This window comes from Toxorhynchites rutilus, chromosome 3 (assembly GCF_029784135.1).
Source record: "Toxorhynchites rutilus septentrionalis strain SRP chromosome 3, ASM2978413v1, whole genome shotgun sequence".
In the NCBI taxonomy this organism is placed as follows: Eukaryota; Metazoa; Arthropoda; class Insecta; order Diptera; family Culicidae; genus Toxorhynchites; species Toxorhynchites rutilus.
The window spans coordinates 141,596,237-141,610,724 of NC_073746.1; positions in this window are offsets into that span (position 1 = coordinate 141,596,237).

Sequence of the window (14,488 nt, forward strand, 5' to 3'; positions counted from 1 at the left end):
CTATTTTCGGTTTCTCCTTCATACAGCAACTACAACAAAAAAAAGTCATACTTCTCTCCTTTTGCGGACAATGAATGCTATTAACATCCTATAAAAAAATTATAAATACACATTTATATCGAAATAATCAACAAGAAGCTTTAAAGGAATTTGGCATAGCTTCGATTCAAATTGTTGCAATCCCTCCCGAATATCCCCCGTGACGACGTTTACGTGTGCACGCGTTTTTTGCGATTTTTCCCGATATTTTGTTCGTTATTCAATGTATTGTTTCGTTCCTTTGTTTTTGTTTCCAAGTATACTGTCTAGCACCCCCCTCCCAGGGCAGAGAAACCAACTCAAAATCAAAATGACCTTTCTCTTTGCCTTCGTTATATAAGCGACGATTATTGAGGACGAAACAAAGTTAGAGTTGACCACGCTACTTTTGACACGGTTATAGTTAATTTAGAGAAAAAAAAACTTAGTACTTCACAGTGGTAAAACAAATGAAGAGCAGCACATTTTAAATGATGCAGAACGGCAACACATAGTAGAGATTTGAATCGGTTTCTTTTGCCAGCTGTTGTGGGAAGCTTAGTGTAAATTTTCTAGATATAAAATTGTCACCCGAAGCCCCGCGAGGCAGCGAAACATTAGGATGATGCGTCGACATTGAAAGTTATGCTTTCATATTAGCTAAAAGTTCACCCGAGACGACAGGACATGTACTATCCAAGTTTGATGAGCGCAATTCGGTTCCGTATCCGGTGGAAGTCTACTATACGGTTTTTTTCTTTTTCCTCAAAAAGTGCATGTTAATGCAGTTTGTTCCAAGAAAAGTATTACATTACATAGTAAGTGCATTTTTACAAAACGTGAATTGTACACTGTGAAATATACAGTTCATTACTGCTACTATTATGTCGTATAAGGTTTACTGGGATTGTAGAAACAACTTCAATCCATCATATATTGAAGGAAAATGGTTAAAAAGAACCTTTCTAATTTGTTGAAAATATAAGGGGTAGAAAAACGAAGATTTATGAAGCCTATTTGTTTAGGTAGATAATGTCTGCAGCAGGGGGTGGTCTGAAGATCTACAACTAAATAGGGAGGATTATTCCGTTACAGGTCTGATGAATTTTCCTACTTTGGCACCCTTCCTCAATTATCACTTGAAAATTGGCTAATATTTTTTGATCGGGCGGAATAATCAACCCCATTGTCACGGTACCACTGAAGCACCTCTCGACTGTACTGGCAGCTTGTCAAAACTTCACCTGACCTTTGTGAGCTTTAATAAACGGAGACGTTTCAGCAGGCACTCTTCCATTCGAGTCCATTGTCTTGTTCTTGACGAGAACCTTGGCTTTCTAGCCACAGCTGCAAATCCCTTGTCACATCAAGAACTTTATCAGCGAAAACGAACTTAAATTTTCTGGGGACTTCTCCTCTGGCAGTGGCCCTATATAATATCAGGCCTGGGAGCTGTCCAAAATCCATCGTCACGTACGTTTCTTCATCCATCAGCACGGTTATTTAATCTCTTTCAGCGATTTCGCGATTTTACTACTTGACCACGCCGGATTTTGAATGTCGGTGTCCAAAATCAACTTTCTTTTCTCAGTTTCCATCCTGCACAACTTTTTCAAAACGAAACGAATAAACGTGAAATTTTATCCGTCGAAAGATACAGATCTTCCAAACAATTTGCTGTCAGATGATTTCAGATACGCCTACTACGACCGCTGCTATTAAACGAACAGTGATTCTGGATTCTAATTGAATCAAACCTTATTCTGTTTCGTCGGAACATGTAACGTCGTTACTTGCCAAATATAGTTGCTGTTAGTGTTTTGTTTGTTTGGGTTTTTGTGAAGGTTTCTCTTTAATTTCTAACTTCTTTTGGTATATTTCAAGAGCTTGCTAAGCGTGCCGGAGCTTCGAAGAATTAATTAACCATGTCCTGCCAAACGCTGTCGTATACCTTTTCAATATCCGGCATAATCATTTCAAAAGATTCCTTCGCAGCAACGGTACTCTTGGTAGAGGTTGAGATGTTGGCAGCTTCAACGTGACGGTTCAACCGAATCGTTAAACTATTCGTTGCAATAGCTTACACAGCGATGATGAAAGATTGACTGGGCAGTAGATGAGCGAGTCAAATATTCACCTTAGGGTGGCAGCGAAAATGGTCATGTCAAATTTCAAAAACCGACCACGTGACCATGAAACTTTGCGCAAAAATGATCTGTGCAAAGTTTCAGCTCAATCAGACATGATTTAGGGGTGCCTCAAACCGCTCAAAGTTTTGATTTCTTCATCTTCGAAAATCTTCCAAGGAGAAAGGAAATTTGGAAAATCGAAATTTTTTTTTATGCCAAATGACTTAAAAATGCATGAAACGTCGAGATCTGGTGTTATTTCTAAAAAAAAATTTGACCGAAAATCGACCTTTCGGGCTTTGAGGCACCCCTAAATCATGTCCGATTGTGCTGAAACTTTGCACAGATAATTTTTTTGGGCCAATAGACAAAATGTACATGGTACATGGTACGGCCAGAACAAATGTATGAGAAAATCGGAATGCGGTCATTTACACCGTTCATTGGATTAGAGAATAGTAATCTGAAGAATATCAAATAAATCTTAGAGAATTTCCTATTCGATTGCTTAGCAAAATTCGTTCGTAGCGAAAATAGTTATTAAAGTTATTTTCGACTTGCACTAGTACACGTGCGTTCTTGAATTTTTCACTCAAAATACAAATTAATTGGCAGAGGAATCTCAACCAGGCACTGTTTTAAAATGACGCAAGTGATTTTAGTTGAGACGGCGGAGTTTCCCAGGAACATAAGGGCCATCTAAGAAGGAAACATTTTGTTTATTCGATCATTCTTTGTGTGGACACCGACTGGACAACATCGTTGCTGGACGGGCTGGACGGCGAGGGATCGAGTGCCTTTCTCAAGGCAAGAGGGCGGAGGTGGTAGCGCTGGAGTAGAATAGAGTAGAGTTTTCAAAGGGCCTTTCTCAAGGCTAGAGACGAATGAACTGCAAAAGTTTAAAGTCTCTATAATACAATACCTTCCTTCCTTTATTCGATTTAGGCTCATTGGTGTTTCCAGCTGTAATCGAGCTGGATTGAAATGCCTACATGTTATCTCATCAATACATATGGTAAACTCTCAGCCCAAAAGAACACATCTTTTTACACTGTCCAATTGAATCTTACCCAGAGATAGTCGATACGACGATTGCATCATGTTCTTATGACCAGCACAGATTGTCCAATGTTTCTCGTTAACAGCAGCAGAGCTGTGCTGGATCTCCATCACTGATGATTGTGGACGTAATCATCTTATTGGGTGTGCAACATAATTCGTTCCGTTTCCGCAAGATGAAAGCTGATTTTTGCTGAATCATGATGTGTCGACATGTGTCAACCAAAACTTGTTTACAAGACTTTGAGTTTTGTACAACAAGTTCAAATTTTACTGGGTTGAAATTGTCGATTTTCGTTGCAAATATGCGCCATTTGCGTGAACTTTTGATCTTCTATTCCCTTTGGAAGAAAAGTGTAGCTGAAGCACAATTTTTTTAACCATGTTCTGAAATGCAGCATATTCCACTCAAAGCGTTCTGAATCAATCGAAATAAATGATAGTCGGAAAGGGCCTGGGCTATGAGGCTTCAAGGCGGGTAAACCAAAATCTCCCATTCGGTGTTTTCCAAATAGTTTTAAACTCGAATAGCAACATGAGAACGCGCGTTGTCATGATGGAATATCATCGACTCGTGTCTGGTCCCATAATCTGGACGTTCTTTGGGAATAGCTTTTTTCGCGATGGAATCCGTAAATTGCCAGAAAGATGGGAAAAAGTAGTGGCTAGCGATGGCCAAGAATTTGAATACTGTATGTCTTCATTCTATTATTCAAATAAATGTGTTTTTCTTGCAACTGATAGTAGATGACGCTACTCAAATTTCTATTTCCTATGAAGCAATTCTGAGTTTCGATTGAATTCAGTACGTTTTGTTTGGAGCTTCGAAGCATGATGATCACAGATCCAACCTTCAGTAAACCGAATACTTCTATTCTGACATATTCGCGATGACAATGGAATAGTGTCGACGTCTGGTGGCGTCTACCAATAAGGGGCAATAATTTGGGTCCCTAACTTGTTAGTGTAATCTCTATCAGATTAGAAGACACGAAGCCTTTTTTAAAATACTAGAATTCGAATGAAAATCTTCACATCTTGTTATTTAGTTAATTGAAACACGTATTTCTAAATTGTTTTTGAAAGTGTTTTTCAATTCAATAGAATACTAATTTGGTAGGGAAAAACTAATTTTTGTTCGTAATTTTAATTGTAAAAATGTGTTCATTCCGCTTAAACATCAATTATTTTTAGACGCTTCCCTAAACTAGTGAAGGAAGCTCAATGCCGACAACGTGGTTTACGGCACGATAACCGAGGGTTGTGTGAATGTTCAGTAACATTGTGAAATAACTTTAAAGCGAATTTTTCATGGTTTCGTTCGTCAAATACTCCTGAACATCAAGTGCAGGACTTTCGAAATTAATAAATGAAAAAGTTTTTTTCACTTCAGCCAGTATTTTGACGTAGGACTACGTGTTTAATTAACGGTACCGAATCACAAAACAGGCCACGTTTTTATGAAATAAAATTAACGCTAGTAACTATTTTTCTTGCGAACAGATTTTAACGATTTACATACCAACTGAATCGGAAATGCTCTAAGATTTGTTTTATATGCTATACATTACAATCTCATAGTCTGGAAATGTTTTCAATTAATGAAGCTGTGGACGCGAGCGAATATTTCACTCGCTGTGGATCTGGCATTGCCTTCAACACATCGATCCGAGCCATGGCAAAGCAGGCGTAATAATTATGTTTGTCGTCAAATTATGTACGGAAAAATCAAGCTGGTCTTCCATCGCCGGCTCACAAGGGAAATTATTTCTCTGCTGGAATGATTGGTGTGATTTAGTTTCGCGTTCCACTGGCTAAACTATCTCCAGCAAGGATCTACTCAATCAACTGCAAATGAACCTCACCATGCAATTGTCTATTCAAGGTCAATATGTTCATATCCTGCACGTATCAATAGCGCTCGTTACTTTTGTTGCCATTTGTATTTGTTCCGATGCAACAATTGTTAACAGGTTTGACCGAGAGTTCGAGAAACGGTCATTCTCGCTATGTTATCGATGCATCTGTGTGTTACCGTGTGCGTTTTCTGTGGAACGCTTGTTTGGTGCAAAAATCGCTTCAGTGTGAAGAATGAAACGAATGCACGCGAAGCGAAATGAGTACACACGAAGGAGAAGAGACATTTTCGTTATTGAGCGTGATATGAGATCAGCAATGTATAGAGCCAGCGTGAATAAGGTACAATGTGAAATGCAATAGGATCAGTGATTGTAAGCCTCTTCTCGACAGTAATCCAAAATCTAGGGTTTTTCTGGAAGGTCTTGGAATTGTGATTATCATAAATGTTACGTATCGTTCATTTTTATTTCTACGTAATGATAAAGGCGCCCCTGCGGGATAATCCTCATTTATCGTTTCAGTTCTATCTACTTTATCGTTCCGTTATATTGTTGATCAGTATTGATTTTCCGAGCACATTTGTCCTGAAGGTGATTCAAGTTGTTAATCAACACACTTTATTCCTATTGAGATCCTTAGCCTATCGCACAAAATAATATTTGAGCGATCCACTAAACTTCTTTCAACTTTGTAGAATTTTTTTATAGCTTCGAGTCTTTTGGTAAACATGCTTGAAAAAAAATTAAAAAAGTTTGAACAACAGGCTTGGAATCTATTGTTCAAGATTTTCTACTTTTAATGTTCAGGTGTTCATCGGAAAGAGGGGAAGAGATAATTGTAACGTACCCTATACAATTAAATCCTACTGTCTGCAGTAACTATGTTTCGTCCTTTTTTTTACATTTTCTAAAATTATTATAAACTCAATTCTTGCCCAAAAGATAGAAGACATCCATTGTAGTGAGGAGTTGATTTGGAGTCAAATTGTATACGTGATCAATCGCACCCAGTCACGTTGACGGCATAAGGCTTCGTGTTCCGTTGGTCGTAAGCAAAACTAGAATAGAATATACATAGCAGTTTTCAAAATTATTTCAATTCGACTGAGTAGCCGTCAAGCCAAAGGCACGGCTCTCGGAACACGTAAAACCAGTTACATCATCGAGATTGAATTGCATGTTCACGAAAGCCAACGACAGCACATCACTTGGATAGTAGAAACTTTCGACGGGTGAGAAGAAACCAAAATCAAACAAAACAAAACAAAAAAAAGGAACTACCATCGTAACGAGAAGAAAGCAATTTTAACATTAAGCAAATCATACATATTTTCATATTTTTGAAAAGGGGCCGCCGTGCGCTCTCCTCACACCTGGAGACACGTCACTTGGTAGGTGTGGGATCCTTAAAACACCAATCCGAAGCGCCTCTGCCCTCTGCCGGAGTAGGGAGAGGACCGTGGAAAGCGATCCCAGTTGTAGTCGATTACTCCTGAAGACTCCTGATGAGAAAAAGAAGTACAAATTAGTAAATACGCTTTATTCACGTATTCGTACAACGTATATTTTTGTCGATGAGAATACACACACACACACACACACGATAATAAAACACTCTCACATATACTACAAAACGGTCACGCAAGTGTATATCGTTATAGACGTAACACGAGAAAGTATAATATTTTTAGAAAAAATTGCGCACGTTGACCGCTAACGACAATCTCCCGTTAGTAATTATTACACTTAGAGAGCCAACAACAAAAAATCGCGACAAGTGGAGGGTTTCCAAAAACGAACGAAAAAAACACATTCTTAGTGTTCATCATCTCTCATTTCGATTTGCCAAACGTCAAATGATTAAATGCGCTGCACTTGCAATAATTTGAATCGACGCAAACCAAAAGTTGTATTTTTCGGGTCACTTGATGGAGAAGAGGAAAAACAAATAAACAAACAAAAAATTACACTTATTAACCGATTGCCGTTTCACGACGTTTTAGAACAAAAACTGTACAGAACTGAATTTGGCAGCAACAGTCTAGCCAAACGGCAAAAAAAGCAAATCCATTTGCAGAAAAAAATGTTTATAAGATCGAATTTAATAGCAGATAATATAGTTCTTTCTCTTATTGTTTCAGTGTGGAGAAAAGAAACACACACACACACACACGAACACTTCCTGTTCAACAGCTAAAATTCAAAACAAAAGAAAGGAATACAGAACAAACAAAAAACAATTTGATAACTGTTTATCTAACAAAAAATAGGCACTCGATGAAAAATGAGAAACAAATCAATAGTCAGACAAAATCTACCATTTCTCGAGAATACCAGTATATTTCTACAAATTTTAAACAACACACAGTCAGTGCATATGAAACAAACAAAAAAGTAGACGAGTTGAGGATAAAAGGTAAATCTAACGCCACAATTTAAGGATAGTAATCTTAAAATAGCAAAAGAAAATCGAACGAGTGGAGATTTAAAAAAAACGGAACCCGTTTTTATGTTGCTGCTGAGAGGAGCAAAATACGGGAAAACATGATTTAGAAGCTAAGGAATAGTACGTAAAAACTTGAGAGAGCGAAAGAAAAGAGATAAAAAGTGTGTTAATTTTAAGAACTTTTATTTTGGCTGTGCTTTTCAAAAAAGAAACTACTGTAGTGTCTAATTTTAGTTTACCCACACGAGTTTCATATTCCTAGCGTTAGGTTTACTTATAATGCGTTGCCCTTAAGAATCTCGTTTTTAGGTGTCTCACCTACGCAGCAACAAAAAGTCAGCTAATTTAGCATACGGTTAGGATCGAGTGTAACACTTGGTTCGTAAACAAAAAGCTTTGAGAAAGGATAGAGAGAAGAAAAATGCAAAAAAAAAGAAATAACTTGGTCCCAATTATTTATTTTATAAAATTGATTTGTATAAATTTGCCATTTAAATGTTATCTAGTAATTATAGCGGGAAAAAATACAACAACAAAAACATGTAAAATAAAACAAAAGTTTCAACTTCACTTCAAATACAACAACAACAACAACAACAAAACGAAAGCAACCATATGATTCATTCTAGATGCTCGTATATTTCATTAGAACAAACATAAGCAAGTAAGAAAAAGGAGAACGTTAAACAGGAGAAGAAGAAGAAGAAAAAACACAAAAAACAAACGCTCTGTTGAGCCTTAGCAGCAAAAAAATAATAATTACATAGATCAATGCAGAATACTGAAATTTAATGACTACCCTATTAACTGCTATAGACAAAAATAAAAACAAAACGAAAATATGAGAGAAGAGGAGTATGGAAGGAGTGTAACGGAAATAATAACAGCAAATGAATACAATTCGATAATGGTAGAAACATGGTAGGAGTAAACCAAGAGAAATGGGAAAATGCCGAAATATTATTATAAAAATAATTTAAAAACCAGAAAATAAATGAATTATAACAATTGAAAAAAAAAACAAGGCAGTGCATTGTTCTGATCCGAAATGTTCCCGTTCGAAAGGAGGTCAGGAAACGGCGTTATGATTGATGGTCGATTGTGAAGCAAACAATTTGATACCATACTTCAAGCATAGCGTATGTACTTCAAGTTAACGGCCGAGATTTTGTCTTAATACGATCAGGTCAGGACTATAAACAGACCATCCTTTTGGTTGGCGTGACAGGAAAACGGTATAAACGGTATAATACAGTCTAGAACTCGAAATAGAGATCGGAGATAGGGAGTCTGCAATATCGACATCGTAGCGCTGCAGAAAGTGTGGTGGAGAGGATCGACGGTGCGGTCATTTGAAGGTTGATACACCATCTACCAAAACTCCGCCACAATAGATCAAATAACTGCTCGTAGTGGAAAATGTACCCAACAGGGGAAAAAAATTCGAGGGGTTGTATCCGAGACACGACCGCTTAGGACGTAGGACTAAGCAATCTTTTTTTTTTAATTTCTTGGTTTATCATTTCGGATATTATTTGCGAATTCGTCGAAATTTCATAAATAACTTTTTAGTAGAAAGTTCCGAGGACCCTGAAAAGCTTTAGTGGATCGCGTGGTTTTATAGAATAATTTCGAGAAGCAACGATTCTTCCATTGCGAGAACAATACACTAATTGGCAATTTGTTTCTTTATATCAATGCACGCATTGCACTGAGTATTTAACGAGAGGTATCTTCCGTGCATCGCCATTCAACAAGCATCAAATACGCATCTAACAGATCCACACAATTGCAGCGATAATAATGAAACATCGCGAGAATGACCGTTCATGAAAAATCATTTCTCGACTGTCGGTCAAAACCTTCAACAAAACAAGGAGCTTGCTGCATCACAACAGAGCCGATGCGCACGAGAACAAACACGGAAGCAACTGAATGTATCGAAGGTGTTCTATTCACATGTACAGGAAATGAACAAGTTCTAAGTTTCGCGCAACGAAAACAAGCAACACATACAGAGCCAAACACTGATGGCTAGATGCGACCTATAATAATTTGCACGAGCAGAATAGCGACCTTTGCTGTTTCGGGCACAGAAAGATTCTGAGAATTTTCCTCAGAGCATACAGCTTACTTACTAAGCTATCCCCCTTGTTGTTTCTATTCTAGTTGCCCCTTATTGACAGCTCTGTTCGGAAAAGCACGCAAATGGACAGAATAAATGTATGGGGAAATGGGAACGCTTCCAATTTTCATTAATTTAAACCACATACAGACTATGAGATTGTAATGTATAGCATATAAAACAAATCTTAGAAAATTTCCAATTTGATTGGTATGCAAATCGTTAAAATCCGTTCGCAGCAAAAATAGTTATTAACGTTAACTTTATTTCATAAAAACGTGACCTGTTTTCTGATTTGGCACCCTTAATGTAAGACGTAGTCCTACGTCAAAAATATACCAAAACTGGATTAATAAATAAGTAAGGTTCTCGTTTCATCTGTGCATACAATGATGTGGTTTTCTTTGCATACACGAAAGTTGGAATTGCAATGAATGAATCTTTACTCAACAAATGAGGAAAGCATATCAGCAGTGGAAGACTTGTTGAATTTTTCTTAATTTTTATGATATTTAGTACGGTTATAGATATAATTACCATAGTCCCATCATTAAACATGGTTCTACTTTGAATCAGACGAACGAAATTCATATAGGACCCTATTCCAGAAAACGAGACGAGCAGACGAGCGCTCGTCTCGTTTGTTTTCATATTCCAGAAGCCGAGCTCGACTAAAAACAGACGAGTAGCTTGTCTGGCTCGACGACCCTTTGGCCGCGCTCGTCGATGAATCAGTCGAATCGTCTAGTATGTTTGATGTGTTGGTTCACCTTGTTGATTGAAAGCATCGGTATTCTTCTGCTCCGCCTTTATCTTCAAAAAATGTTACACGGCTAAACTAGCATTGCATAAGCAATGTATATTTTCAACTGCAACCATCAAATTCAATTCAGTAATTGCAAGATTTTACAGATTTATATATATATATATATATATATATATATATATATATATATATATATATATATATATATATATATATATATATATATATATATATATATATATATATATATATATATATATATATATATATATATATATATATATATATATATATATATATATATATATATATATATATATATATATATATATATATATATATATATATATATATATATATATATATATGCGCACGTTATATAGTTATATAGTTATAAGTTAAACGGTGTCATTATTTTTTTTTTAATTCGTTTATTTTTACAGGCTCAGTTACTTAAGTTTAAAGGAGCCGAATTCTTAAATATAATTTTAAAACTATATATATAAACAATTTTCTTACATCTATGGTTAGTAAGGTGGAAAACCGATTACTCGCGGTGTACTCGAGTTTAGGAGGGTGACATATTTTTAGGAGAAGGATGGGATATAAGGAAATTGTAACAATGTTGATGAACACTCAATTTATAAATCTATTCGTATATCTATAGTGTATTTACATTTCAACTTATTCTACTATTTGTAGCAAGGGGCCGAATTACCCGCAAAGGAAGGAAAGGCGGGTATAAGGATGTAGGGGCAATCACACACGAAGATCTATAGCTTTAAGGAAAACATATATATGGGACATGTAATCAGATCTAACCGAGCCAACACATCTCTCACCGGCACATTGGGCTGTCTTCCTCGGGCCCGAAGGGAGTTTTTTAAATTCGATCTGGCGTATCTGGTCGATACACCTCGCACGACCAAACAATGTGCTCGATGTCGTGATAACCTTGGCCACAAACGCAGAGATTGCTGCTGGCAAGATTGAAACGGAAGAGTAGTGCATCTAACGAACAGTGATTGGACATGAGTCGGGAGAAGGTGCGAATAAAGTCCCGACTCAAGTCCAGACTTTTGAACCACGGTTTGAGGCTAACCTTAGGGATAATCGAGTGAAACCACCGGCCCAATATATATATATATATATATATATATATATATATATATATATATATATATATATATATATATATATATATATATATATATATATATATATTTATATACATAGATTTAAAACTTTTCTTGATAAATCGTTGATTAGGTGAACAAACATTACCTCCTATAAATCCATAATAACAAAACGTCTGAGTAATAAAACCATATGCTAGAGGAAAAATATCAATGAAACCAAAAGATATATGAAACTTATTCCTTTTTGTTATTGTTATGTTTTTTAATATTTTGGCACTGAGAAAACAGTATCGATTGATTAATTGTAGAACTGTTTGTTGTTTTTCTCAAAACAAAAACATGTCTTTTCAGCTGACATCACTGATTATACCGAGAAAAAACTGATTGAAGTCTTTCCAGTCTACCAAATATAACATTTCAATGAAACTCGTGCACTGGAATGGGATATTTTGCTCGTCTCGACAGTGACTGAAGCCAAGACGAGACGAGACGAATGGCTCGTCTCGTTTTCTGGAATAGGGCCCATAAAATCTTTTTATATTGACCGTGGAGTCAAAAATCTTTTTATATTGACTGTGGAGTCCAAAAAAAAAGTAGAGTCAAAAAATGAAATAGGCTGCGAGTAAAAGACGCCGTTATCCATAGTTTGACAGTTACACTTTGACGAAGTTGCAGCGTATTCGTGATTGGTCCCACGCCTAAGTGTCGCAAAAAGATATTTCAATTGCCGTTGGATTGTCCCGGTGGATCGTAGAAAGGGTAACGAGAGACAATCGATTTTCGCCATTTCGTTTGGACAAATACATGAATGTCCGTATTTTTACCGATTTTTTTTTCGTTAAGGTGACCATTTCCATTTTAGGGTGGTCCGAAAATTCAATTTTTTCGCATTTTTACCAAAAATGATTTTTTTTGAACCACCGGACCTATTGAAATGTTCGGCATATTAAATTAAAGCCACCCAGTCAACATTAAATCGCATAACATGCGTATATATAACATCATATACCCTAAATTTTGGTTGGCATATAATGCGCCTAACTGGCATATGCATGCAAAAGTGGAGGCCATATACATACATGGCAAATGCTTACCGAATTTTTTTGGATGAATATGCAATTTTGATCGACTATAATAGCGATTATGTTGAAATTGAATTGCGATCTAATATGAATATATTCATGAATTGTCAACGCACCTAATATGACTTTTGCCATACTCATATACGATTTATTGCAGACATAGAAAAAAAAACAAATGGAGCAAAATATTTTCGTGAAATGTTTATTATAGCCTCACGAATCGCTATTTTTATATATAAGTATTTATATTTGTAGAAATAATAATTATTACATTTACTTGTGTTGGGAGTTTAAAATGGCACAGATTGATGTTTGGTGAAAACTGATCCGATGTGGGTTCGAACTCTTGTCGTCTGAATTATCATCCACCAGTTATCTCGCGCGGCTATCTGAAATTTAATTCAACAGCGGTTAAAACTCATACATATGATTCGATAGTATATAACCTAATACATTCTATGCAGTAGGATCAGTCATTCCTGGTTTCCGAGCCATATAAGAGCCACTTTTTTTAAATTTAATTATTTTATTCTTTCGTATGTGTTCAGACATTGCTGTTATGAAATGAAACTTGTCAATGTTAAAGCATTTCATTGACATTTCAATATGATGTAATATGTTCTTTATTAGGAGCTAATATGATTTACTGTTTCATGATTTTCTTCAGCATGCAACACGGTTTACTGCAGTCATCGATTTAAACTATACGCTTATACGACACACAAACTGCATCAGCGTAATATACGTATATGATGCGGATTAAATATATTCTATGACAATGTACATCATAAAACTGATGTTTATTATACCGAATTGCGACTTAATTTGATAATGATATATAAAATCGAGTTTTTACATTTTATGCGATTTCAAATATACACGATACATACTTCGATTGATATTATATGCGATTATGATTTATTCCACTTGTAAGACTTAGCACGTGCAAAATTATACGATTTAATGTTTGCTGGGCAATTAGCTGGTCTTTTTTGGAAAAATACTAGAGTAGCAGAAAATTTGAATTATGTTTTCGTTATTATTGATTGTATTCGATTTTTATAGTTTTCATGGTCTCGAATATATTCAAAAATTTTTCATATCCAAAAATCAGAGAGGCTTTTTTTTAGTTTTTGAGTTATGATTTTTCAAAGTTAAAATGTTTTTTGCACAGGTAGCTTAATGGGTAGAAAATAGGAATAGATATAGTTATCGGTAGAGATTAAGGACAATGAAAAACATGTATCAGGTAAAGACAGGAAATGTAGGGACGACTAGTGGGTATGAATTAAAATTCATCTGTTACATTTTTCATATTTTTTATTCTAGGTATAAATCATGCTTAAAGCTACTTCTATAGTTTCACAGAATGTTCTTCTTCCGAGAAGGAGAATCGTTTCACGATAATATACTTTTCATTTTCCGGTCTAAAACTATGATATAACTGAGTTCCGGAAATTTGCTTTACATGATTATAACGGGTTTTAAGTTTTCTTTCCATTGCTTTATAACTTGTCTCTGAAAAAAAAACCATAATGCATTTTCGAATCTGTTTTGGAAACTACCCATGAAGTTATTTTGCAGTTGTAATGTGATGTGACCCCATGTGACCCCATAAACTTACTTTAGCAGCATTCCGCTTCAAAACTCCTCCTAAAGCGTCACATGGACCTTTTCCCATACCATATGGCGAAAAAGTTCTACTCCGCATCTATACCAAACTCTTTTCTCAAACTTTTTTCATTTGGCACAAATTAAAGGCTGTCATCTTATTTTTGTACTGCCTACCTGATCCATCTGAGAAAAAGTTAATTTTCTTAAGGTCAGGCAACTTCCTTTTGATAAAATTAACACAATCTACAATG